The following is a 24,112-nucleotide window of genomic DNA, read 5'->3' on the forward strand; positions in this document are numbered from 1 at the left end:
TGTCCTGTTCAGTGTATCTGGATTTATGTTGGGATCTTTGATCCACTTGGCCTTGCGTTTTTCACTAGGCAATAGGTATGGATCTATTTGCTTTCTTCTACATGCTGACATCCTTTTATACCAGCATCATTTCTTGAAGATACTTTCTTTTTTCCATTGTATAATTTTGGCTTCTTTGTCAGAAATCAGGTTTCCATAGGTGTACGAATTTACATCTGTGTCTTAGATTCAATTATATTGATCCACCTGTCTGTTTCTATGCCAACTCTGTGGTTTTTATTACTATATTTTATTACTACATAGTACAACTGGGAAGTTTCTTTTATTGTACAAGATTGTTTTAGCTAACCTGGATTTTTTTGTTTTTCCATATGAAGTTGAGTATTGTCCTTTCAGGGTCTATAAAGAATTGTGCTAGTATTTTGATGGGGATTTTTGTTGAATCTGTAGATTGCTTTTGGTAAGATTGCTATTTTTCTATGTTAATTCTACCAATCCATGAGCATAGGAGGTCTTTCCATCTTCTGATATTTTCTTCAATTTCTTTAAAGACTTAAAGTTTCTTGTCAAATGGGTCTTTCTCTTGCTTGGCTAGAATTACACCAAGATATTTTATATTATTTGTGACGATTGTGAAGAGTCTTGTTTCTCTGATTTCTATTTCAGCCACTTGTCATTTGTGTATAAAAAGACTACTGTTTGTTGTTGTTGTTAATCTTCTATCTGGCTGCTTTGCTGAAGGTGTTTATCAGCTATAGGAGTTCCCTGGTAGAATTTTTGGGGATCACTTATGTAAACTATCATATTGTCTTCAAATGTAGATACTTTTATTTCTTCCTTTCCTATTTGCATTCCCTTGATCTCCTTTAGTTGTCTTATTGCTCTACCTAGAATGTCAAGTCTATATTGAATATATTTGGAGAGAGTGAACAGCCTTGTTTTGTCCCTGATTTTAATGGAATTTGCTTTTGAGTGTCTCTCCATTTATTTATTTTGATTTTAGCTGTTGGCTTGCTGTAAATTGCCTTTACTATGTTTAGGTATGTTCCTTGTATCCTTAACCTTCCAGAACTTTTATCATGAAGGGGTATTGGATTTTGTCAAAGGTTGTAGAGCAACTAATAAGATGACCAATTGGGGTGTGGTTTTCCAGCTTGTTTATATAGTGGATTATATTGATAGGTTTTAGTATGTCACCATCACTGTATCTGTGGTATGAAGCCTACTTGATCATAGTGGATGATTTTGTTTTTTTGATGTACTCTTGGATTCACTTTGCAAGTTCTGATCGAGTATTTTGCATCAGTGTTCATGGGAGATGTAGGTCTGTAATTCTTTCTTTGTCAGGTCTTTGTGGGGTTTGGGTATCATGACCATGGCCTCATAAAAAGAATTTGGTAATGTTACTTCTGTTTGTATTTGTGGAATAATTTGAAGAGTATTTGATGGGGAATGTAATGTGTATGTTTATCTTATTGGTTGTTAAATAAAATACTGTTTGGCCAATGAGAAAGCAAGTTAGACGGGATAGAAGTCAAAGAGGATTCTGGGAAATGTAGTAGAAAAGTGATGATCCAGGCAGGAAGTGACATAGCAAGGAGACTCATATTTAAGCGGAGGAGAAACAGGAAGAGTCCCTTTTTCCCGTTCCCCTGCTCCAGAGGCACAATGTGATCCACAAGCAAGAAGGGACGCCAATAAGGTGTCCGATAAGATAAGTCTTATAAAATATATAGATTTATGATAGTTAAGACTGAGCTAACAGATGAGAATCCTAGTCATTGTCCAAGCAGCTTTGAACCTAAAACAAGTTTCTGTGTATTCATTTGGGCCTAACTGGGGTGGGCAGCTGGTGTAAAGCTCACACGTGGCGGTGGGGCTCAGGCAGCTTTTGGCAGAAAGATTTATCGTAACAATATTGGCATTAACCCTTCTTTGAAAGTCTGGTCCAATTCTGTGCCGAAACCATCTGTCCCTGGGATTTTTTTTGGGGGGGTGGGGTTGAAGATCTTTAATGAATGCCTCTATTCCCTTAGTGATTATGAGTTTATTTAAATTGTTTATCTGATCTTGATTTAACTTTGGTAAGTGGAATCTATCAAGAAATTTGTCTCTTTCTTTCATATTTTCCAATTTTGTAGAGTAAAGTTTTTTGGCGTATGACCTAATGATTCTCTGGATTTCCTCAGTGTGTATTGTTACATCCAACTTTTCATTTCTGATTTTGTTACTTGGGATATCCTCTCTCTGCCTTTTAGTTAGTTTAGATAGGGGTTTTTCTAGCTTGTTGATTTTCTCAAAGAACTAGCCTTTTGTTTCACTGAATCTTTGTATTGTCCTCTTTGTTTCTATTTTAGTGATTTCAGCCCTCAGTTCGATTATTTCCTGCTGTCTACTCCTCTTTGGTACATTTGCTTCTTTTTTGTCCTAGAGCTTTAGGTGTACCATTAAGTTGCTAATAGGAGATTTCTCCAAATTCTTTATAAAGGCACTTCTTGCTATGATCTTTCCTCTTACTACAGCTTTCATTGTGCCCCTTATGTTCAGGTATGTTGTGCATTCACTTTACTTGAACTCTAGGGAAGTCACTCACCTCATTCTTTACTTCTGACTTGTCCCAGTAGTTACTCAACATCAAGTTGTTCAAGTTTCATGAAATTATAGGTTTTCTGTCATTGTTGAAATCCAGCTTCAATCTGTGGTGTTCTGATGGGATGGGGGGCAGGGGTGTTTCAAATTTCTTGTGTGAGACTTGCTTTGTGACTACGTATGTGCAGTGCTCCATTGTGTATATGTACCCCATTTTCTTTACACATTCTTTGGTTGAGGAGCATCAAGGTTGTTTCCAGGTTCTGGCTATTTTATGAATAATGCTGCTATGAACACGGTTGAGTAAATGCCCTTGTGGTGTGATTGTGCATCCTTTGGGTATATGCCCAAGAATGCAGAGTTTGTTGACTCCCCATGGGAAGCCTTACCCTTTCTGAGGAGTGGATAGAGTGTGAGTTGGGGGAAAGAAGGGGTTAGCAGGTGGAGGGGAAGGAGTGGGAACTGGGAATGGTATGTAAAATGAGAAAAAAATTGTTTTTAAAATTAAAAAAGATGATAAACATTTATTCAACAAAATACAACCCAAGATATGCTCTCTAATGATCACATCCTTAAGAATGGCAGCAGAAACTTATTCAAAGTATTTCTTTTCTCTGGTTAAAATTACATTTCTGTAAGAGCTGAGAGGCTTGTATACATAGTAAAATCACAGTAATATTCTTGAGTCTGAGCTGAGATATTTCAGGTTGTGTTGCTTGGCATCTTGTGACTTGATAGGATGTATAGTGCAAAGTCAGCATGCTGTGAGTTCAGGACTGAGGTTTTCGTGAAGTGGGTGATGCAGCAGAGGTGGGTGCTGCCGGACTGATCGCATTTACTTACATTCCTGACTTACATTTCTCATCTGACTTGCAACTGACTTTTGCTTGTTTTTCATTAAAATAAAGTTCGATACTGCCAGTTTTCATGATCTGCACATTCAGTTACATATACCCAGATGGGCTGGCAGCACACATTCAAGAAGCTCCATTTAAGGCCCTAAGCAAAACTTGAAATTATTGTTAAAGATTATGAAAACCTTAAAATTAAAAAACCCTAGGAATTAAAAAGCAAAAAAGTGAAAGACCAGGAACTAACTCAATTAGAATTCTAAATTATTAACTCCTAAAAATAAAATTAAGATTCAAATTCAACTAATACTCTTTTGCATAATAAATTATGTGCTATACACAATATTTAAGACACTGTTAGAAATGAGAGGGAAATATAAAATTAGAAATTTTAAGAACAATCTAATTTAATAATGATATTCCACCAATTTCATGTCAACTGCATTTAAGAACTATATAAACATTCATAAATGCATAATTTTATTTACTTAGAAGTTTATATATTTATTCCACAACCTTGTGCTTCTAAACTGAACCTCAGAAGAGACTTGTCAAAACTTTGATACTTAGAGGACTAAGTTATGACTTGGTGATTAAAAGCCCTGATGGGTGACAAAAACAGAAATATTACCCAGGAGTTCGCAGGCCATTTAACCTAGAGGATAGGCAAAGTGACAGAAATCAGAAAGAATTTGCCTCCATACAAGGTAGAAATTGAGATCCATCTCCCCACCCACATCTAACCTCCACAAGTATGCTATAACATGTTACACTCAAACACATATACATTGAATGTACATGTATGCACACATACCACAAAAGAAAGTAAAGAAAGCTTGACATTTTTCAATATTGTCTATGTAGTAAATATTTCTGTGAACATAACAAAATGGATTTCCTTTAGCCCTTGGCTTGAAGATTTGCATAATAGAGTTCAATAGCCGGCATCAGGTCATTCAGATACACAGCCTTCATTCACAAGGATTTTGACTGGCTTATATATTAATCCCCACAAAATTTTGATTGCTGTTCACCTCACTTTCCTTGGAAGGCACTTTCCACACCTTTAAGTAGCGTTTCAAGAGAGAAAGGCATAGTGGTTCAACGGGAGAGAAATCACCTGGTGCTGGAAATCAAGCTAACTCGGTGCTGGTGAAGTCATGGTTATCAGAGGAGAATCTAATCTAATCTAATCTAATCTAATCTAATCTAATCTAATCTAATACAACCTCTAATCAACAAATTCAGCATTAACTCTAACAACAATCTATAAACATCTATACTTATACCCACAAATTGTAGTCTTCACCCTTCATCAAGAAAATTTCTTTTTGCAACAGACAGAAGCCACCACAGAAAACCACAACCAATCAAGATGCAAAGTTGTGGATCTCAGTCCCAGTGTATCCATCTAAAATACAACTCTGCTCCTAAGGCTCAGGAAAAATGACCACAGAAGTGGAAAGGTTGTAACAGTCAGAAGATCAGGGACTTTTCCTTGAAATTGAGTCTTCTACTAGCATCAAGAGCTATACCTGTCAGTTCTCACTAACATCACTGCCCTAATGTGAGCTACATAAGAAGGGCGCCTATAGACATGCCGGACTGGATGGGGAACCCTACACAAAAAACTATAGACAGCTGACGAAAGCAGGTAGGTAGGTGCTCTTCCTCAGAGAACAGCAGATCAGTTAGTCATCCAGTGCCAAGTGATCAACCATGAGAGCATACATACAAGAAACATTATGTGAACCATGCATTGGTGCTGCACACCTTTAATCCAAGCACTCGGGAGGCAGAGGCAGGCAGATCTCTGGTTTCCAGAGTGAGTGCCAGGATAGGCTCCAAAGCTACACAGAGAAACCCTGTCTCGAAAATCAGAAAGAACAAACAAACAAAAGAAACATTATGTGAACTCAACAGACAATATTTAGGAATATAGGTGTATATACATAGACATGTAAATGTATACATGTAATAACTATTAGTGGTAAAAAGGGACCATGAATGTGAAGGAGATACAGAGAGGTATGGATGGGTTTGGAGGAGAAAAGGGAAGGGAGAGATGTAACTATGAGAGAGAGAGAGAGAGGGAAGAGAGAGAGGAGAGAGAGAGAGAGAGGGAGAGAGAGAGAAAGGACATGCTACCAGTGATGTCCTTACTAGTCACCGCCAATCATGAATCAGTTTGTTCAGAGGTATTCCTTCCTCTCTACCCGTGACTGCTATTAGCTGCAGTCCAAGGAGACTTCTTTTTCCTCCAGCTATTTCTATCAGGAGGCCCTAAGTTTAGCAGTGTGGAGGATTGAAATAGATCCTGCTTAGGTTGAGAGATGCCTCTCTCGTGCAGTAGCAATTACTTCTTGAGATTACGGAACCCCTCAGAACATCATTTTCATTTGGATGCTTCTTTTGCTGTGCTTGCTTCTGCCCTTCAGACCTTTGGTCTTTTGGGTGCATGCCAATTCTCTCTCCTTCTTCATCAATAACAAATATTTAATGACTGTCTCTTGTGCAGGGTGAGGCATGACAAGTACACACTGTGTAATTACTACATCCCCAACTTTTGGCCATGATAGATTTCTTAATTGATTGTCCCTGGTCTCCGTGAGCCCAGATGAAACCTTCCCTACACAAGTGGTTGATTCCAAGCCATCAAACATGAAACAAGAATGAACTATGCCAAACTATAAAAAAAGCAAAGATGTATATAATATGGGAAAATAAGAGTCTTTCTAAATCTCATGTGAGAATCATTAATGAATACAACCTGATAGAACAAAAGAAAAATGCAACTTTAGCTTAAAAATATAGCCCTGTCCAGATCTTCTCTTTGGTCATATTTTAATTCTCATTGACATTCTGCCCCTAATAACTGCTTTAGAATAACAGAGATATATTGTTCTATGTTAAGAGACATATCGATTTACATTGATATAAGCGTTTTACAAGGAATACTACTAGCATAATTATTTCTTGTATCTTTATTATCTTAGTATAAAGATAGTCTACACACATATTATGTTTGTAGACATAGTAATGTATGTTCTGTTATGTGGATATAATCACCTTTTGTGGACAAAGAGGTTAGATAATGGTTCCTGGGGACTGCTATCATTATGAAAAGGGGCTGACCACAGTTACACAAAACTTTAATGTTCACACACATGAGCTACAGAAAATAAGCACACTTGTATCCTGTATTTGAAACTCAAATGGGAGCTTGGATAGATTTTGGAGTCCACAGCCCTGGCCCACGTTGATGTTGCAGAAGAAACTAAAATGTAAATTGGCCATGTGTGGCACTGTGTGGTGTACTTTGGGATACTTGCCGATTTGTTTCGTGGTCCTCAACTTTTCTGCAGTTGTCCTTCACAATTGCTCATCCTCATAGTCCCTCACCTGCCAATCTCCAAGAAGAACCTGTGAAATGGTCTGTTACTTGGCAGCAGACAGAAGCAGAGGAGCTAGGGTGTTGACTTGGGTCCATACGCATGCAGATTTCTGGCTGAGAGGAAATTTTGCGCCCTGTGCTTTGACTTGGACAGAGGTCTCTGGTCCATGTCCACTTTCCCAGAGAGGAGGAGAACTATTTACCTGGGGCATAAATATTTCAGGCGCAGCAAGGGCACCTTTCTATCCAAGCTGGCACACTGCTTGTTTATTTGGAAAACTTTTGCTTGGTGGCAGCATGGCAGTTGGACTCGGAAATTTTTGATTCTCCACCATCATTCCTCTTGCCACTTGAAACTTGTGGTGACATATGCTTATTAATCTTAGTTAAAAGACACCTGCCCAGATGGTGTCTACCTGGGAACAGTCACAGTCATCAATCCTTCTCTAATCAGCTGTGTTCTTCCCTCTCGGCAGCACACCAATTTGTTGAGCAGACCAAAAGCTGCTTCACCTTGGTCATGAGTGGCTCATGCCATGGATGGGAATGAAACCCATGCTTAGCCCTGAGCAATCAGCGCACTTATGTCCTATAATCCCTGACCTTCAGTTGACAGAATCAATCACGTGTTCTTCTTGTTAGGGTCCCCAGGTCCAGTCCTGAGCTGCCCGCTACAGCTACATTTGCGGTCCCAGGATGCATTGAGAACAGCTGCACACAGCGGGATTCTAATCACAGCTGGGTCTGAGGAGGCAATGGAAGCGGGTGCTGGGCTGTGATTGGAGAGCCTTCCCTACCACTCCAGTGGGTATTAGCATTGCTTCCTGGAAAACCCAGAGTATTTGCGGCTTGCCACAGGGGCTAGACGTCTATAAACAGAAACATTATTCTAGGGTGAAATTAGCCAAGGTATTAAAATGATAAATGCAAACTGGAGCAGGCTCGGTAGTTGGGAGAAAGAGAATAAAGCACCAATGATCTGTGAAATAATAAACAGCCCAGACCATTAGAGGAGAGAGCGAGCGGTGAGGCCGCCAGTGGTGACATGATATTTCCCGCATCCCGGTATGTCAAAGGGGGAATTACTGTATTTTTACCTCATGCTTCCTTCCGGCTTGTGGGTCTGAGGAGCGTAGGGTATGCCTTGACAATTTAAACAACCAGCATTAGGCGGTGCGCATTTGATGTCTAATTAAGTCCTTCGTGCAGCAGGACCACAAGCACCCTCCGTCATCGGCATCGTTAGAGCCTGCTCACAACCAAAATGCGAAGATGTATAAATCTGCAATCAATTCTCAAAAGGCTAGAACGCTAGGAATTCATTTCCACAGTGATGCCCTGGGACTTATAAGCTGGTTTCAAATGATCCCTTAGGAGGGAATAAGGGCATTGATACGCCCCAAGAATTATCAAGACAATAAAATATTGTTTAAAAATAATAATGCATTTCATCTGTGTTTGGTTCTCTTGGAACAAATATCTTCTCACTAACTAAATACTGTGACATGCTAAGAAGAATGAGATTTATTGAGGAAGACTTTAGGCATGCATTTCCTTCTGTTCCTGAGTTCACAGTTATGACAGCTTTCAAGTTCTCAGGAAAAGAGCAGTGGGTCACTGAATTTCCACTTCCAGAGAGTGACACGTGACACATAGGTGTTGTCCTTCACGTGTCAGCTTCTCTATTCCAACCTCTGATTAAAGAGCAAGGCTGTAGATTTTCACTCCTTATACAAAAAAGCTAATATCCTGGTTTGTAATTAGGCATTCATGTCTTATGTGTGTGCAAAACAAACAAACAAACAAAAAAACAAACTTAGAAATATAACTCTGTGCAGATTAGGATTCTAGACAACAATGTCATAAAAGCTAGTAGGATCTGATTCAAATTTATAGTCTTTAAAAAGACATATTTTAATAGTGATTCTTTCCAGAGTTTAGATTTCCTGGATATTTATGGCAAATTATCTCAAAGAACGCCTTTTAAAATATCTCTACACTACTTCAGTGCCTCGGAAACTAAAATGAAGCTCCTGCCTGACAAATTACTTTGCCTACAAATAAGATACATGTGTGGGGTCTTTTCTCCCTTATTGTAGAGACTGATAATTGGATTTAGAGTCTTGCAATCTGGTGTTGACTTTTGATAAGAACCTGAAATGTGAAGAAAGGATGCTGGCTACTCCGTGCACATTGCCGTCACTAGCCCACCCTGTGAAGAGAAAAGCCAAGCCGGTAGGCAATGTTTCAGTCCTCCATGCCCGATGAAACGGGAGGCAGAGATGCACTTTCCAACCAGCTGTGTACTTTGGTTCCAGCTGACTGACAGTACAAAGAAAATGTGTCAGTCATGAATATTAAGTGTCTTTCTAGCAGTTCTCTTCCAGATGGAAGCAATGTGCACATTGGAGTGAAGCGTCTTCCGGTGGATGAGTTTTCTTATTTATACTTTGGCAAATCATGTTGCCTTTCATCTGTGATTTCCACCTTCATACCCTACTGGGGAGTTTCTTTGGAAAGCATATTCACTTAGTTTCTTTCAAATTTCTTCACACACACACCTCACCCCAAACTATTGATAGCCAAGTCTTGCTGGTGCAAACACCTTCATTATCTCACTTTTGGTCGCTGTGAATATATACCACAGCCCCATGTTCTTAACCCACTGATAACAAAATACTGGCTATATCATCGGAGTATTATAATGATCAAATGAATTTTAGAATCCATTTTGACATATATTTCCTAGGTATGGTGAATACATATGCTTGTTGTCAATAAAAACTCTGAATTCCCCTGCTCATTCTGTGAGCTAAACAAGGATGCAGAGGTCATGAGGGACTAGAAATGTTGAGTCATGTGTACAAGAAAGGATATGTGATAGGTAGGGTTTTAGTTGGGGGGTGGTAGGGGAGGAAGGGAGGGAGAAGAGAACTGGGATTGTCATGCAATTCAATCTTGTTTGTAATTCAAATAAAAAAGCAAAGAAACAAAAATTATTTAATATGAAACAATATAAAAAGATTATTTTTAATGTGTTTTTGCTTCCCTGTGTGTGTGTGTGTGTGTGTGTGTGTGTGTGTGTGTGTGTGTGTGTGTGTGTGTGTGTGTACTACATATGTATATTTATTTTATACCTGTAGAGGCCAAAAGGGCCATCTGATCCCCTAGCCCTCGAGTCACAAGTCATAATGAGCCACCAGGTGCTAGGATCCAAGCTCAGACCTTCGAGGTCAGCAGCAAACATTCTGAACCACTAAGCCATCTCTCTAACCCCTAAATCTGTTTATTTCTACCATGGACCTGAGGCGATGGAAGGGCATGATAAGGAGGTTAAGTGACTTCCCTGAGGTGATGACTGCTCTTCTGTAATCCTGAGCTCACCCTCCCAGGGCAGTGGTGACTTCCTTACTCATTCATTAACTCCATACTTGAAGTTTTTTGAACAAAAATACAATAAAGGGGTAACTATAAAGAAATTGTGTAAAAATTATACTTGAATTCATTCAAGTTTCTGGCTTTTTTATTATTACTATTATTTCCAGCCTGGTCCCAGAGCACCTAAAGAGAAGCCCATCTAAAGGAAAAAGTTTCATGTTGGGAGAGCAGATTTCATTGAAGAACTTTATCTTTCTACTCTCATCCCCATGGCAACAAATATCCCCTGTGCAATATCCACCAAATGGCAAGAAGCTGATTTCTGGAAGGGCTGCTTCTGGTGGTGACGAAGCATTCTTGTCTAACACTCTGGTGGCCGTTGCTTGTCCAGTTGTGGTCTGTTCCCTGGCACATCTGTAGATTTGGGATCTTTTGAAGCTGGGTTGGTTTTTTTGTAATTTTTTTATTTAAATTAGAAACAAGCTTGTTTTACATGTCAATCCCAGTTTCCTTTCCCTCCCCTCCTCCCCTGCCCCCCACCAACCCCTATCCCATCCCCTCTCTACTCCCCAGGGAGGGTGAGGCCTTGCATGGAGGATCCTCAAAGTCTGTCATATCATTTGGAGCAGGGTCTAGACCCTCCCAAGTGTGTCTGGGCTGTAAGTGTAACCCTCTATGTAGAGTCCATTTGTACACTAGGGATAAATACTGACCCACTGCCAGAGGCCCCATAAACTGCCCAGGCCTCCTAACTGACACCCATGTTCAGTGGGTCTGGATCGGTCCTATGCTAGTTTCCTTGCAATCAGTCTGGGGTCCATGAGCTCCCCCTTGTTCAGGTCAGCTGTTTCTGTGGGTTTCTCCAGCCTGGTCTTGACCCCTTTGTTTATCATTCCTCCCTCTCTGCAACTGGATTCCAGAGCTCAGCTCAGTGTTTAGCTGTGGGTGTCTGCTTCTGCTTCCATCAGCTACTGGATGAAGACACTAGGATGGCATATAAGGTAGACAGCAGTCTCATTATAGGGAAAGGGCATTTAAGGAATAGGCCTCTCCATTAATGCTTAGATTATTAGTTGTGGTCAACCTTGTAGACCACCGAACACTTCCCTAGGCCAGATTTCTCTTTAAGCCTATAATGGTTCCACCTATTACGGTATCTCTTTTCTTGCTTCCTCTGTTCTTCCCCTGACTCATCTTCCTGCTCTCTCATGTCCTCCTCTCCCCTCTTCTTCTCCCCTTCTCATTCTCCTAGCTCCATCTCCCCTCCCACCATGTTCCCAATTAGCTCAGGAGATCTTGTCCCTTTCCCCTTCTCTGGGGACCGTGTATGTCTCTCTTAGGGTCCTCCTTGTTTCCTAGCTTCTCTGGCAGTGTGACTTGTAGGCTGCTACTCCTTTGCTCTATGTCTAAAGTCCACATATGAGTGAGTACATACCATGTTTGTCTTTTTTGTGACTGGGTTACCTCACTCAGGATGGTTTCTTCTAGTTCCATCCATTTGCCTGCAAATTTCAAGATTCCATTGTTTATTCCCACTGAGTAGTACTCCACTGTGTAAATGTACCCCATTTTCTCAATCCATTCTTCAGTTGAGGGGCATCTAGGTTGTTTCCAGGTTCTGGCTATTACAAATAATGCTGCTATGTACATGGTTGAAGGAAAAGAGCAACATAAAATGAAATTAGCATCAGGGTTATCGTTTGTGCTGCCATTAATACTGACAAATCTGCCCCTTCTAATTCTCACCTTTCAGAAGCAGATCCCATACATTTTAAGCAGCAGTTAACATATGTAATCCATCCAGCATTTACTCAGCCTTTAGTTTGTACAAGTCAATCACTGAAAAGGAATTCTTGACTTTTGATTTGCTTCTGGCCCTTATTTGAATGAGACAGAAACTTTATATTTGAAGGTTTCAGGCGTCATCTTATTTTCCTTTTTCATGTGACAACAATAAACAGATCTCAGCAAAACTTCAGACTGAGAAGACAGTTTTTTTTTGAGTTTCAATTAGCAAATATATATATATATATATATATATATATATATATATAATGGCAGTATGTTATGCATCATAGCAGCAACAGCTTTTCCAGGTTTCTGCAGTCATTTGAACAAAATTGTAGATACATCCAGCACACTCCATTTAAAAACACAAAGAAACAAAAACAAACAAACAACAACAACAAAAAAGTAAAAAACAAAATCCCAGAAAACAGCACAGTTCTGTTACTCTTGTGGTACTTGGCACCATTTTTTTTTAATTAGCTTCTCAATTATCATCTGGGAGGAAACCATTCTGAGTAACATCATTAAAAACAGCTCTGATAAAGCACAGTCACTACTATGTATCATAAAGCAGGTCCACATATGAGTGAGTACATATAATGTTTGTCTTTTTGTGGTTGGGTTACCTCGCTCAGAATGGTTTCTTCGAGTTCCATCCATTTTCCTGCAAGAGAAGACAGTTTTTAAAGAAAATATTATTGTCACTTCCTTCCTTCCTTTTGATATGACAAAAAACATTAATTCACAGGATCACTGGGCACCTAGACTTCTAAACAGCAATTCAGACTACTGTCATGAAGAACCACCATCAATGTTGTGAACTGTCTAAGGTCAACACCTTAACAAGAGAACAAATATGTGCCATGTGAGTGCTGATTTGCTGAGATGATGTGTGTCTTATCAATGCTGATTGGCTGATAAATGATTTAATTGACTTATAGGGAAGTAATCTCAGACTTAATGAATCTAAGATTTTGGGCTTGAATTTGTCAAGTTTTGGGTCTCTTAATAATGAAAAAGAAGTCATAATTGACAGTTTAAATGGTTTTAGTCAAGAGCAGGAGTGACATACAGAAGAAGAAAGACAGCTGTCTCAGCAATTACCCATGAGGTTGGCTACCCCCTGATTTTCTTCTTTTGTCATTATGTCCACATGGATCATTGCATTGTTACTAGTGTATAAGGAGAGCAAAGTGGACAAGCATACCTTTGGGAGGGCCAATTTGTCAGACAGCAATGCAATGCAGATTATTTGTTAATTGTCTATAAATAGAGGTATGTCTTTCATTGGTTGAGGAACGACTACAACTGACTAAACATCAAAGTAGGCAAATCAATAGGCAGAGGACTTTGGCAACCTTTCACAGGCCTCGCGATTTTAAAAATCCATTTATGACTTGGAGACGATTGGCCCTCCAAGGGAAGACACTCAGAGAAAGATCCAGTTGGATGAGCCTTTTAATTATATTTATTGACCCTTCAGTTGGAAGTCACCCAGTTCCCAAGAGAAGATGCACAAGGGAGATTTTTGGCTCCACTTTTAATGGCAGTAGAGTGCTGCAGGGGAAAGCAGGGAGACCAGATGTTTGCAAAGCCATAGAGTCCATGGCTGCACTGACACAAGGACCATCTCATGACAGCACTGTCCTAGTAAGTGTGGTCCTGTTCAGCGTCCTCAGCTAAGCACTTTGTTGCTACACCAGCAAGCTGTAATCCCCTGGAATTATATTGCCTGGGATGAGAAAAAAGGCTGCAAGAATAAACAATTTGCTTAATTGAGTTTGAAAGATAGAATTGCAACAAGGGACCAATAAAAGGTGCAATAAGAAGCACATTTAAAAAATTTTAATAAACCTCAAAGAGATCATGGTTTTAGAGCCCTGAAAACAATGACAAAACAACAACAGCTAAGAGCTATGACATTATAGCACATTAGCCTGGAGCCTGCTTATGAATGTTGTTGTGGGAAATAACTTAAAGAGCCTTTTAGACAGTTGTGTTTCTGCAGTTTCAATATTTCACTATTATTTTTAATTAGAGGATAACTTTGACTTACTGTGCACTTTGTAAGCATTTACTGGGCATAGTGACCCCAAAGAAGTCACTTCATCCTTTGAACTGAGATGTCTTCATTCACTGTAAAATGAAAATTATAATACCTACCTTTATGGTTAAGAAAAGATGAGAGAGAAGAGGGGAGAGAAGAGGAGAGGGGGGAGGGAGGGGAATGTAGGGAGGGGAAGGAAGGGAAGGAGGTGTTAGCTTGCTAACACTGTTGCAAAAAAGTATTATAGGAAAGAAGGCTTAAATGAAATGTCTATGTATATATTACATTTATGAATCCTAGAAGAACAGGATCAAGTTCTTGATAGGTTTAGTTCTTTATAAAGTTTCTCTTCTTGCTTTGTAAATAGCCACCTGCTCAATGTGTCTTCATAGGATCCTCTCCCCATGCACAGTTTTCTCTGATGTCTCTTGTGTGTCCATTTGCTCCTCTGATAAAAACACACAAGAGATTAGATTGGTGTCCACACACGAACAGCTTCACATTAACTGAGTCAGGCCTATAAACCATCTCTAAACAAAGTAGATTTCTAATGTGCTGAGTGTTAAAACCTTAAAAATGTGAGTTTTTGAAGGACACAATTGAATTCATAACACTGTGCATATGGTGTATGCATGAGCATAGGGAGATAAAATATATTACAAATCAAAACTATTGTTTATGCAAGATATCAAATAAGCCTTCTTCCTTTCAGGGACATTATTGTTGCTGTTGTTGTCATACAACTTGATTTCCAGATCAGAAATATAACATGGAAACATAGTTTAATAATTTGCATACAGGTGGAAAAAGGACAGTGAAGACAAGATTAAATGTGTGCCCAGTATTCTATGAAGTGTGTCAGGCATGAGCAGGGTGTGAGCTTCATATCTTCTAAGCCCTTACTATTTTCTTCCCATTGTGGTGCCACCAACTATTTGAACAGTGATCATAGAAATGATTTTCTTATTAAGTCAGTGGCTGTCCTGTCCCAAAGTGTTTACATTACATTGAGTCTAAAGAAACTGCCCATTTTGGGGGCTCACTGGACAAATTACAGGTTCCTCTAATTACAGCCAAATTCTATTCTACCCTATATTTTAAGCTAAGAACCAATAATTTTAAACCTACAAGAAAAATGTAAAAGATAATTTACTTTATTTCTGGGAAATTCATTTTTGTTGATGTTTTTCATTGCATTGTCTAGGATGGCAGTTCGGGGATGGAAATCCACCAATTTTCTCATCAGTAAATCTACCACTCCAATACACCCGTGTCCTTCTGCACCCTCCCTCCACCCACATGGGGATAATGATTAACGTTGTCTGAACAAAACAACAAAGGCCAAATACCACACTATCATCTCTATTCTCAAGAACCTTTTCCTGCCACCATCTTGCTTCTTTCTTGAACACAACTCCTCCCTTTCCCGAATCGTTTGCATCAGGGCACGGGCACATTTTGTCATCTCCCAAAGAGAAAGAAAAGAACCTCAGGCTTAGAAGTTCTCGCCATTGCTCTTTTTCTTTTTATCATGTCCTAGCAAGAGATAAAATGGGTGTATAGCTATCATCCCCAGTTTCTCAACCTTATTGACATCTTAACACAACCCAGTCATGTTTTCGCCTCCTGTCATGAAAGTCTTCATGGCCATCCTCTGTTCTTACAGTATTAAGTTTCAGCAGTAGTGTTGTACATGGTCTTTCTTTTCTTGGCTTCTGGGTCAGCACATTCAATTTCTTCCTCTCTCCCTTCATTCCCAGCCACTCCTTCTGTCCTTGCTTGATCTTTCTCTGATATTCTCCATGATTCCAAGTGTGGACGAGACCTCTGACTCCAGGTTCCTAAGAGGTCTGAGGAAAATACTAATACTTTTTCACTTCATTATGGATTAGGTATGAAGGAGTAGGCTTTAAATTATATGCGCAGATGCTGTCCAATATACCATATGCCTTTCAAGGTTTATTTATCCTTCTGTTTGAATGTTGTGTATTTTCTCACTTGATTTGTTTTCCTATTTGAAAACAGCTGTCAGGCTTGCCTTTGTATGGTATATGCGTTTGCATTTTGCATATTGCTACTGGGCTCTCACTTCCCAAGTATTCTCTGACACAGTTCTGTAAACGTGCTTGTGATCTACTGAATAAATAAGAGTGAGATGAGACCACCACTGTGCATCTGGCAGACGGACATTAATAAGAGAAGGTTATGAAAAGATGTCTGTGTGGTTACTGTGTCTTTATACAGTTTGACTAACTTGCCCAAGTTTCACTGCCAGCAGGCAGGACCAGATTCCCATGCCTGGTGCTATTTCTGATTGGTAAATATATAGGTTTACATTTATTTCTGGAACATGCAGGCCTTGGGGATCTATACACAGTTATCTCTTTGGGGTTAGAAGATGTCTTAGCTGCCAACAGAGAACTCAAATCAACTGATATCAATAATAATGAGACTAACCATATTCTGTGAGCAGCACTCCACGTATTTTTCACAGCCAGATCAGTAGCTTAAGAATCTCACTAATGACTCCCGCTGTCGTTAGAAGTCCTCGTGCTTTGTTTTGTTGCTGATGTTTTGGCTTTCTTGTTATATTTTTGTTTTGGTTTTTGTTCATTTGTTTGTTTGTTTGTTTGTTTTTCCAGACATGGTTTCTCTGTGTAATCCTGGATATTCTGGAACTCCATCAGTAGACCAGGCTGGTTTTGAAATCAGAGATCCACCTGCCTCTGCCTCCAAAGTGCTGGGATTAAAGGTATTTTCCGCCACTGCCCAGCTAGAATTCCTCTTTCAGCTTCATCTAAAGTTCATTTCTTCTTACAATTGCAAGTTAGAAAAACTAGTTTAAGGACCACTTCAAGATATACTATTTGAGAAAGGACCTCTAACAAGTAGTTTATCAGTAAGGAAAAGTTGAGAAGACCCTTGCCCCAAATAGATTTCATCTTGTATCTCATGAACACACCTGGCTGTATCCTGAAACACCCATGTGCAATCCTTTATAGCAATGAACAATCACTAATACTGTAGACCCATCAAGAGTGCTTAATTCATGAGAGGAGTGGAAACAAGACCAGTTAGGACTTGAGCTGTATAAAAGGAGGAACTGTGACTACTGCAGACAGTTGAGAGGTTCTGCTCCACCTTCAAAGTGGGAAACAAAGATGACTGTCAAGGAGGAGAGAGTGGGAACTACACCTTTGGGTTCTCATGTTCTCTGGGAAACTTTCTTCTTTTGCCATCAAATCTCACTCTGTGAGAAAAACTTTTCATCCATTCTTCACATGTACTTTTTTTATTCCCAGAAGTCTTATTAGCTACTGTGTTGGCAAGTACCTTAAATTAAATATGCTTCCTGTGCAACTAGGAATGTTTTAATTATCCATCATTCAGTCTGTGACTGTTCTGTGTAGAATTTCCAATTCTTCAAAATGTGCTGGTGTGTTCAGGGATTGAACACACTCCCAAACCATCCAGAGGCTCGTGAAATTTTAAATTTTTCTCCTTAGAAACAGGGTGTCCGAGCTGTGTAGTCTCTGATGGTCACCATCCAGTTGAACATCTTCCAGTGATTTCCCCTTCTTAATGGCAAGTGCGACTCAGAGGTTCTGTGCTGGGCTCGTCTTGCTCTTATTTATAGAATTATACACACATTCAAATATGCTCACCTTGCTCTTTTCTATGGCTACAATCAGTCTTCTTTTCAATGGCATTGCAGTGCCTCACTGTCAAGGGCCTTACCATGCTTCCTATTTGGTTATGCAGCCGATCAGGTTTTGCCGCAGCTCACATATCAGACGTAATCTCTCATGCACCTTGTAACATGGAAATCCAACACACTTCTGCTCTCCAGGGTTCCCATTGTCCTCACGACAGGCACATCAAAAGGACTTTTAAATAATGACCCCCAGTCTTTTCCAACTTGTCTGGTTGCTGGGGTTACCCATGGGATATCATTAGTGCCACAGTCTCCTCTGTCCTGACGAGAATCTGCTGGGGCAGGTTTTGCATGTGACACTAGCCAGCCTTCCTGAAAATCCTCAGTGCTTACTCTCCATGCGTGTTACTTCTTGGAATTTAATAAAGTGCATAAACAATAACACTTCCTCATCTTTGCCAAGTTGACAATTAACTAATTAGCCCATTAACTCATTGAACCATATTTGTACCTGAAAGTTCTGGGCTTTGGGAGGAACATTAATCCTTGAAGGCCACCGGAGCAACATTTGCAGTTAATGGGCTCATATCCCTAACTTACTACCAGGGAGGGACTGGAGTATTGTTAGGAAATAGAAACCATTAATCCTCACTGTACCCAAAGGAGCAGGTGAGAATGACTTTGCACAAACTGATAAGAAAATGTGTTTTGTTTGTTTTTTTTTTCTCTTTTTTAAGACCACACACAGAGATCGAGAAAGAGAGAGAGAGAAGGGCAGGAGACTCTGAGTTTAAAGCCAAGATTAGGACTCAGTTTTTCTGGAACAAAACAGACATATGTTTGAATTTGAAATCTTGCCAGAATTTGGTTCTTATTAATAGTTTTATGTCCAGTTTGGAGAGGAGGTAGGCAGGAAGTTTTGTGCCAGGGCATGCACAGTGCTAGCTTCTAAAATCTTGACAGTGGGGGGAAATTGCTGATTCTGTTTCACGACTATAATATTCTTAAACAAGCACTTAGTAAATAAGATGCAATACACACCATTTGCTATATGTCAAGGTAGAGCGAGGTTATCCTAAAGAGACATTTCTGACATTGTGCTGTGGGGGGTCAGTGAGATAGAGGGGCCCTACCCTCAGTCACTAGCTGTTCCTCTGAATGAAGGCTAGCATTCCTGGGCTTATAAACCTACAGGTTGGAATTATGGACTGGTTGCTGGATCTGCTATTCTCAGGGGTTTCCACTCTGTTGTTCTGAGTAAGGTATAGAGTGGAGTAACACACCAGAAGTGGGGGCAGTAGTGAGTGGTGTGGAAACATGCACCTGAATTTATTAGAGCATAGAAAAATGCATCGCTGTAGAGAAAAGTGAGGTATGTGATAGCCCCACAGTCCTCTGTGTGCCTTCATAGGCCACATGGTATGAGAAAGGAAGGGGAGTTTTGCACCTGAGTATTTAAAGGCAAAGACAGGGGCTTACAAAATTTACTCTAAACCTGTGTTTATTGCACACAGAGAACCATTAATTCTCATAGCCTCTGTGTCTGGCTGCTTCTCTTTCTTAACCCTATAGATTAATCACAGCCACTACTGGGAATAAAGAGAACTTGACTTTCTCTTTCTTTAATAGTAATATTAGATCCCTTACTTATGTCAGTATGCTATGTGAAAGGGAGGCTGCCAGGGGTCCACAACACTCCGGGAATCCTTGCCTTTTCCCAAGCTCTGTGTCTATACTCTCTGGTTCCCCCCTTCAGTGCAGCTCCAATGCTGAATGAGAAGGCACATTGCCACTGTGCAGTAAGAGCAGCATGGATTGTGGTAGAAACATCAGTCTCTTCAAGGGCCATGTGTAGAAATTCACTGGAAGGCAAGCTTCCATGATACTTTATGCAAAAACAAAAGAGTCTATGGGTTGACACTTTGTGTGTTTGGAAAAGACTGGAAGGGACCACCCTAAAGCATGCATGGCATGAACTCAGAAACAGGTAAGTCAGAAAATAGGTTGAAGGAACAACTAAGGGTAGGGAAAAAAATCAACAAAGCTAAGGTTATTTTTTACATAAAGTAGGTTTACCTGGTATCTGTGACCAGGAACATGTCTTAAGAGTTTATAATCCTAAGTGCCAAGACACTAAGATGACAATGGTCATGGCTGTGGCAGTGGCCACAATGACTACACATTGGGCCATACCAGCCATAGCTCACAGTGTGCCCCAGACTAATGAATCAGCTTTTCACGACGTTCTGTATTCTTTCACTCCCTTATTGGAAGAGACTGTTGTTGTGATATCCCATCTTTCATTCAAGACATGGAAGACTTAATTATTGGAAAAAACAAGTGTTTGTCCGACCTAAGAAAAATACAGAACTTGGTATTTCTCCCTGGGTGGCCAGCAAAAGTTAATGAAATGTACTAACCAATTTCTATAAAAGTATTTTACAGTGGAACTAAGATAGTATTATCAAATTATAAAGTTATGGCTTGACATTTATATCAAATTGATGTTCAATTAAAAATAATTCTGAAGAAATTATATACTTGTATTCCAGGTATGCAGGGAGTCTAACACTTTGCATATGGTTTAGGATATCTATGTGTCTAGATAGTTCTAGTCTTCAAAAAAAGACTTACAAAAATTCTTATTTCAAGTACTCTAAAAATTTTTTATTTACTTTACTAGTGTGTAGAATTGTGAGTGTTTCTATCACGCGTTAACAATACGGTTATGACTAGAGGGACACCTGATTTTACCTCATAAATGTGGGTGACAGACAGAACACACAAGGAAAGAGGTCACTGTAAATTCTCTCAAAGAATGAACAATACATTCCTCACAAAACAATCATTTCTAAGTCCTGGGATGATGGGCAGCCTAGACAAAGTTCAGTTGGTTTGGGTTTTTTTTTTTTTCATATTTTTATTTAAGTTAGAAACAAGATTGTTTTGCATGTCAATCCCAGTTCCCTCTCCCTCACCTCCTCCCCTGCCCCCCACCTTTTGATCCCCAGGGAAGGTGAGGCCTTCCATGGGGGACCTTCAAAGTCTGTCATATCCTTTGGGATAGGGCCTAGGCCATCCCTGTGTGTCTAGGCTAAGAGAGTATCCCTCGATATGGAATGGGCTCCCAAAGTTCATTCCTATGCTAGAGATAAGTACTGTTCTACTACAAGAGGCCCCACAGGTTTCCAAGGCCTCCTCACTGACACCTACGTTCATGGGGTCTGGATCAGTCCTTTGCTGGTTTATCAGATATTAGTCTGGAAGCCATGAGCAACTCCTTGTTCAGGTCAGCTGTTTCTGTGGGTTTCTCCAGCCTGGTTTTGACCCCTTGGCTCATTGCTCCTCACTCTATGCAACTAGATTCCAGTTCAGTTCAGTGTTTAGCTGTGGGTGTCTGCCTCTGCTTCCATCAGCTACTGGATGAAGGCTCTAGGATGGCATATAAGGTAGTCATCAATTTCATTATCAGGGGAGGACATTTAAGGTAGCCTCTCCACTGTTGCTTAGGTTATTAGTTGGTGTCATCCATGTAGTTCTCTGGACATTTCAATAGTGTCAGATTTCTCTTTAAACCTATAATGGCTCCCTCTATTATGATATCTCTTATCATGCTCTCCTCTATTCTTCCCACAACTCAACCTTCCTCCTCCCTCATGTCCTCCTCTCCCCTCCTCTTCTTCCCTTCTCATTCTCCTAGCTCCCTCCCTCATGCCCCATGCTCCCAATTTGCTCAGGAGATCTTGTCCCTTTCCCCTTCTCCAGGGTCCATGTCTGTCTCTCTTAGGGTCCTTTTTGTTTCCTAGCTTCTCTGGTGGTGTGGATTGTAGGCTGGTAATCCTTTGCTCTATGTCTAAAGTCCACATATGAGTGAGTACATACCATGTTTGTCTTTTTGTGACTGGGTTACCTCACTCAGAGTGGTTTCTTCTAATTCCATCCATTTGCCCCAAGGTTCCATTGCTTTTTTTCCCTCTGAATAGTACTCCATTGTGTAAATATACCACATTTTCTCTATCCATTCTTCAGTTTAGGGGCATCTAGGTTGCATCCATGTTCTGGTTATTACAAATAATGCTGCTATGAACATGGTTGAACATATGTCCTTGTTATATGAATGTGCTTCTTTTGGATATATGCCTAGGAGTGGAATTGCTGGATCTTGTGGTAGACTCATTCCCATTTTCCTGAGGAATCGCCATACTGATTTCCAAAATGGCTGTACGAGCTGGCACTCCCACCAGCAGTGGAGGAGTGTTCCACTTTCTCCACATCCTCTCCAGCATAAGATGTCATTGGTGTTTTTGATTTTGGCCATTCTGACAGGAGTAAGATGTTATCTCGGAGTTATTTTGATTTGCATTTCCCCGATGGCTAAGGATGTTGAGCGCTTTCTTAAGTGTCTGACAGCTATTTTAGACTCCTCTATTGAGAATTCTCTATTTAGTTCTGTACCCCACTTTTTAATTTGATTATTTGGTGTTTTGGAAACTATCTTCTTGAGTTCTTTATAAATTTTGGAGATCAGCCCTCTTTTGGATATGGGGTTGGTGAAGATCTTTTTCCATTCTGTGGGCTGCTGTTTTGTCTTATTGACTGTGTCCTTTGCCTTACAGAAGCTTCTCAGTTTCAGGAGGTCCCATTTATTAATTGTTAATCTCAAATAACAATTGAGTGGTGTTATGTTCAGGAAGAAGTCTCCTGTACCAATTCATTCAATGGTATTTCCCACTTTCTCTTCTAAGAAGTTCAGTGTGGCTGGATTCATGTTGAGGTCTTTGATCCATTTGGACTTAAGTTTTGTGCATGGTGATAGATATGGATTATCTGCAGTCTTCTACATGCCAACATCCAGTTATGCCAGCACCATTTGTTGAAGATGCTCTCCTTTTTCTGTTGTATAATTTTAGCTTCTTTGTCAAAACTCAGGTGTTCATAGGTGTGTGGGTCCATATCAGGGTTTTCAATTAGATTCCATTGGTCTACCTGTCGATTTTTGTGCCAATACCAAGCTGTTTTCAAGACTATATTAGATTTTGGAGTCAAGGATGATGATGCCTCTGGAAGTTCCTTTATTGTACAGGGTTGTTTTGGCTATCCTGGGTCTTTTGTTTCTCCATATAAAGTTGAGAATTGTTCTTTCAAGGTCTGTGAAGAATTGTCCTGGGATTTTGACAGGGATGTCATTGAATCTGTAGATTGCTTTTGGCAAGATTGCCATTTTTCTATGTTGATCCCACCTACCCAAGAGCATGGGAGATCTTTCCATTTTTCTGGTATCTTCTTTAATTTCTTTCTTTAAAGACTCAAAGTTCTTGCTATACAGGTCTTTCACTTGTTTAGTTAGCATTACCCCAAGATATTTTATATTGTTTGTGTTTACTGTAAATGGTGATGTTTCTCTGATTTCTTTCTCGGCCCATTTATCATCTGAATATAGTAGGGCTACTGGGTTTTTTGAGTTAATCTTGTATCCTGCCACTTTGCTGAAGTTGTTTATCAGCTGTAAGAGTTTGCTGATAGAGTTTTGGGTCAGTCATGTAAGCTATCATATCATCTGCAAATAGTGAAAGTTTGACTACTTCCTTTCCAATTTGTATCCCCTTGATCTCCTTTGGTTGTCTTATTGCTCTAGTTAGTTTTTATATTCATAACCTCATAGAAATGTTATGGAACATTTGTCAGATCTTAGAGATACCTGGAAAACCAAATAGACCCAAAGCCTCCCATCACAGAGCATGCACACAACCCAGAGTGAGACACCAATGTCTAAATAAATGACTAAAATAAAGCACTGTAACATCTTGGGAACATGGATTTATGAACACTGAGGGTGACTGGGAGCAGAGGAGAGGAGGCTGTTCCCAGCAAATGCCATTTAAGACCAGTTTGGAAAGAGCTTTATAGTCCAATCAGGTTATGGCCGCAATAATCTTCTTGGAAAAGCATCAAAGCAAATGTTATAAGATAGTTACGTAGGTCAATAGAAGACATCCTTAGCAGTCAGTTCTCCCAACAGCATCCATGCTTTTAGTAACCAGTTTTTAAGGTTTGGTTTTAGGTAACCGGTTGAGCTGTCCAATATACAGGATGAATAATTATGAGTCAGTTTATTTTTGATGGTTCAATTGTAGGTTCATGTCAGATGATTCTAGCAGATCCACACAGTCCCTTGTAATGAGAGGTTATTTTCCCGGCAGGTCCCACTGCCCTTGAGAGCCCCAAATAAACACACAAGACTTATATTAATTATAAAACTATTTTCCAGTGGCTTGGGCTTCTTATTGGCTAGCTCTGTCTTAAGTTTTAACCCATTTCTATTAACCTAAGTATTTCCACGTGGTCTTATCTTACTGGAGAAGGGTCTGGACTTCCCTTCTTCCACTATGTGGAGACTGCTCTCCTGTTTA

The 24,112-nt window shown here is 39.9% G+C and overlaps 1 protein-coding gene and 1 long non-coding RNA gene across 2 annotated transcripts in view; both read left to right on the forward strand.

Moving 5' to 3' along the window:
* The window catches only part of Hs6st3 (heparan sulfate 6-O-sulfotransferase 3), a 726,575-nt gene that overhangs the window by 669,698 nt on the left and 32,765 nt on the right, over window positions 1–24,112 (forward strand).
* LOC118238860 lies at window positions 1,653–8,273 on the forward strand. The gene is made up of 2 exons (XR_004772223.1): window positions 1,653–1,702; window positions 7,477–8,273. It is a non-coding gene; the product is annotated as an uncharacterized LOC118238860 (long non-coding RNA).

This window comes from Cricetulus griseus (genome assembly GCF_003668045.3).
Source record: "Cricetulus griseus strain 17A/GY chromosome 1 unlocalized genomic scaffold, alternate assembly CriGri-PICRH-1.0 chr1_1, whole genome shotgun sequence".
NCBI lineage: Eukaryota > Metazoa > Chordata > Mammalia > Rodentia > Cricetidae > Cricetulus > Cricetulus griseus.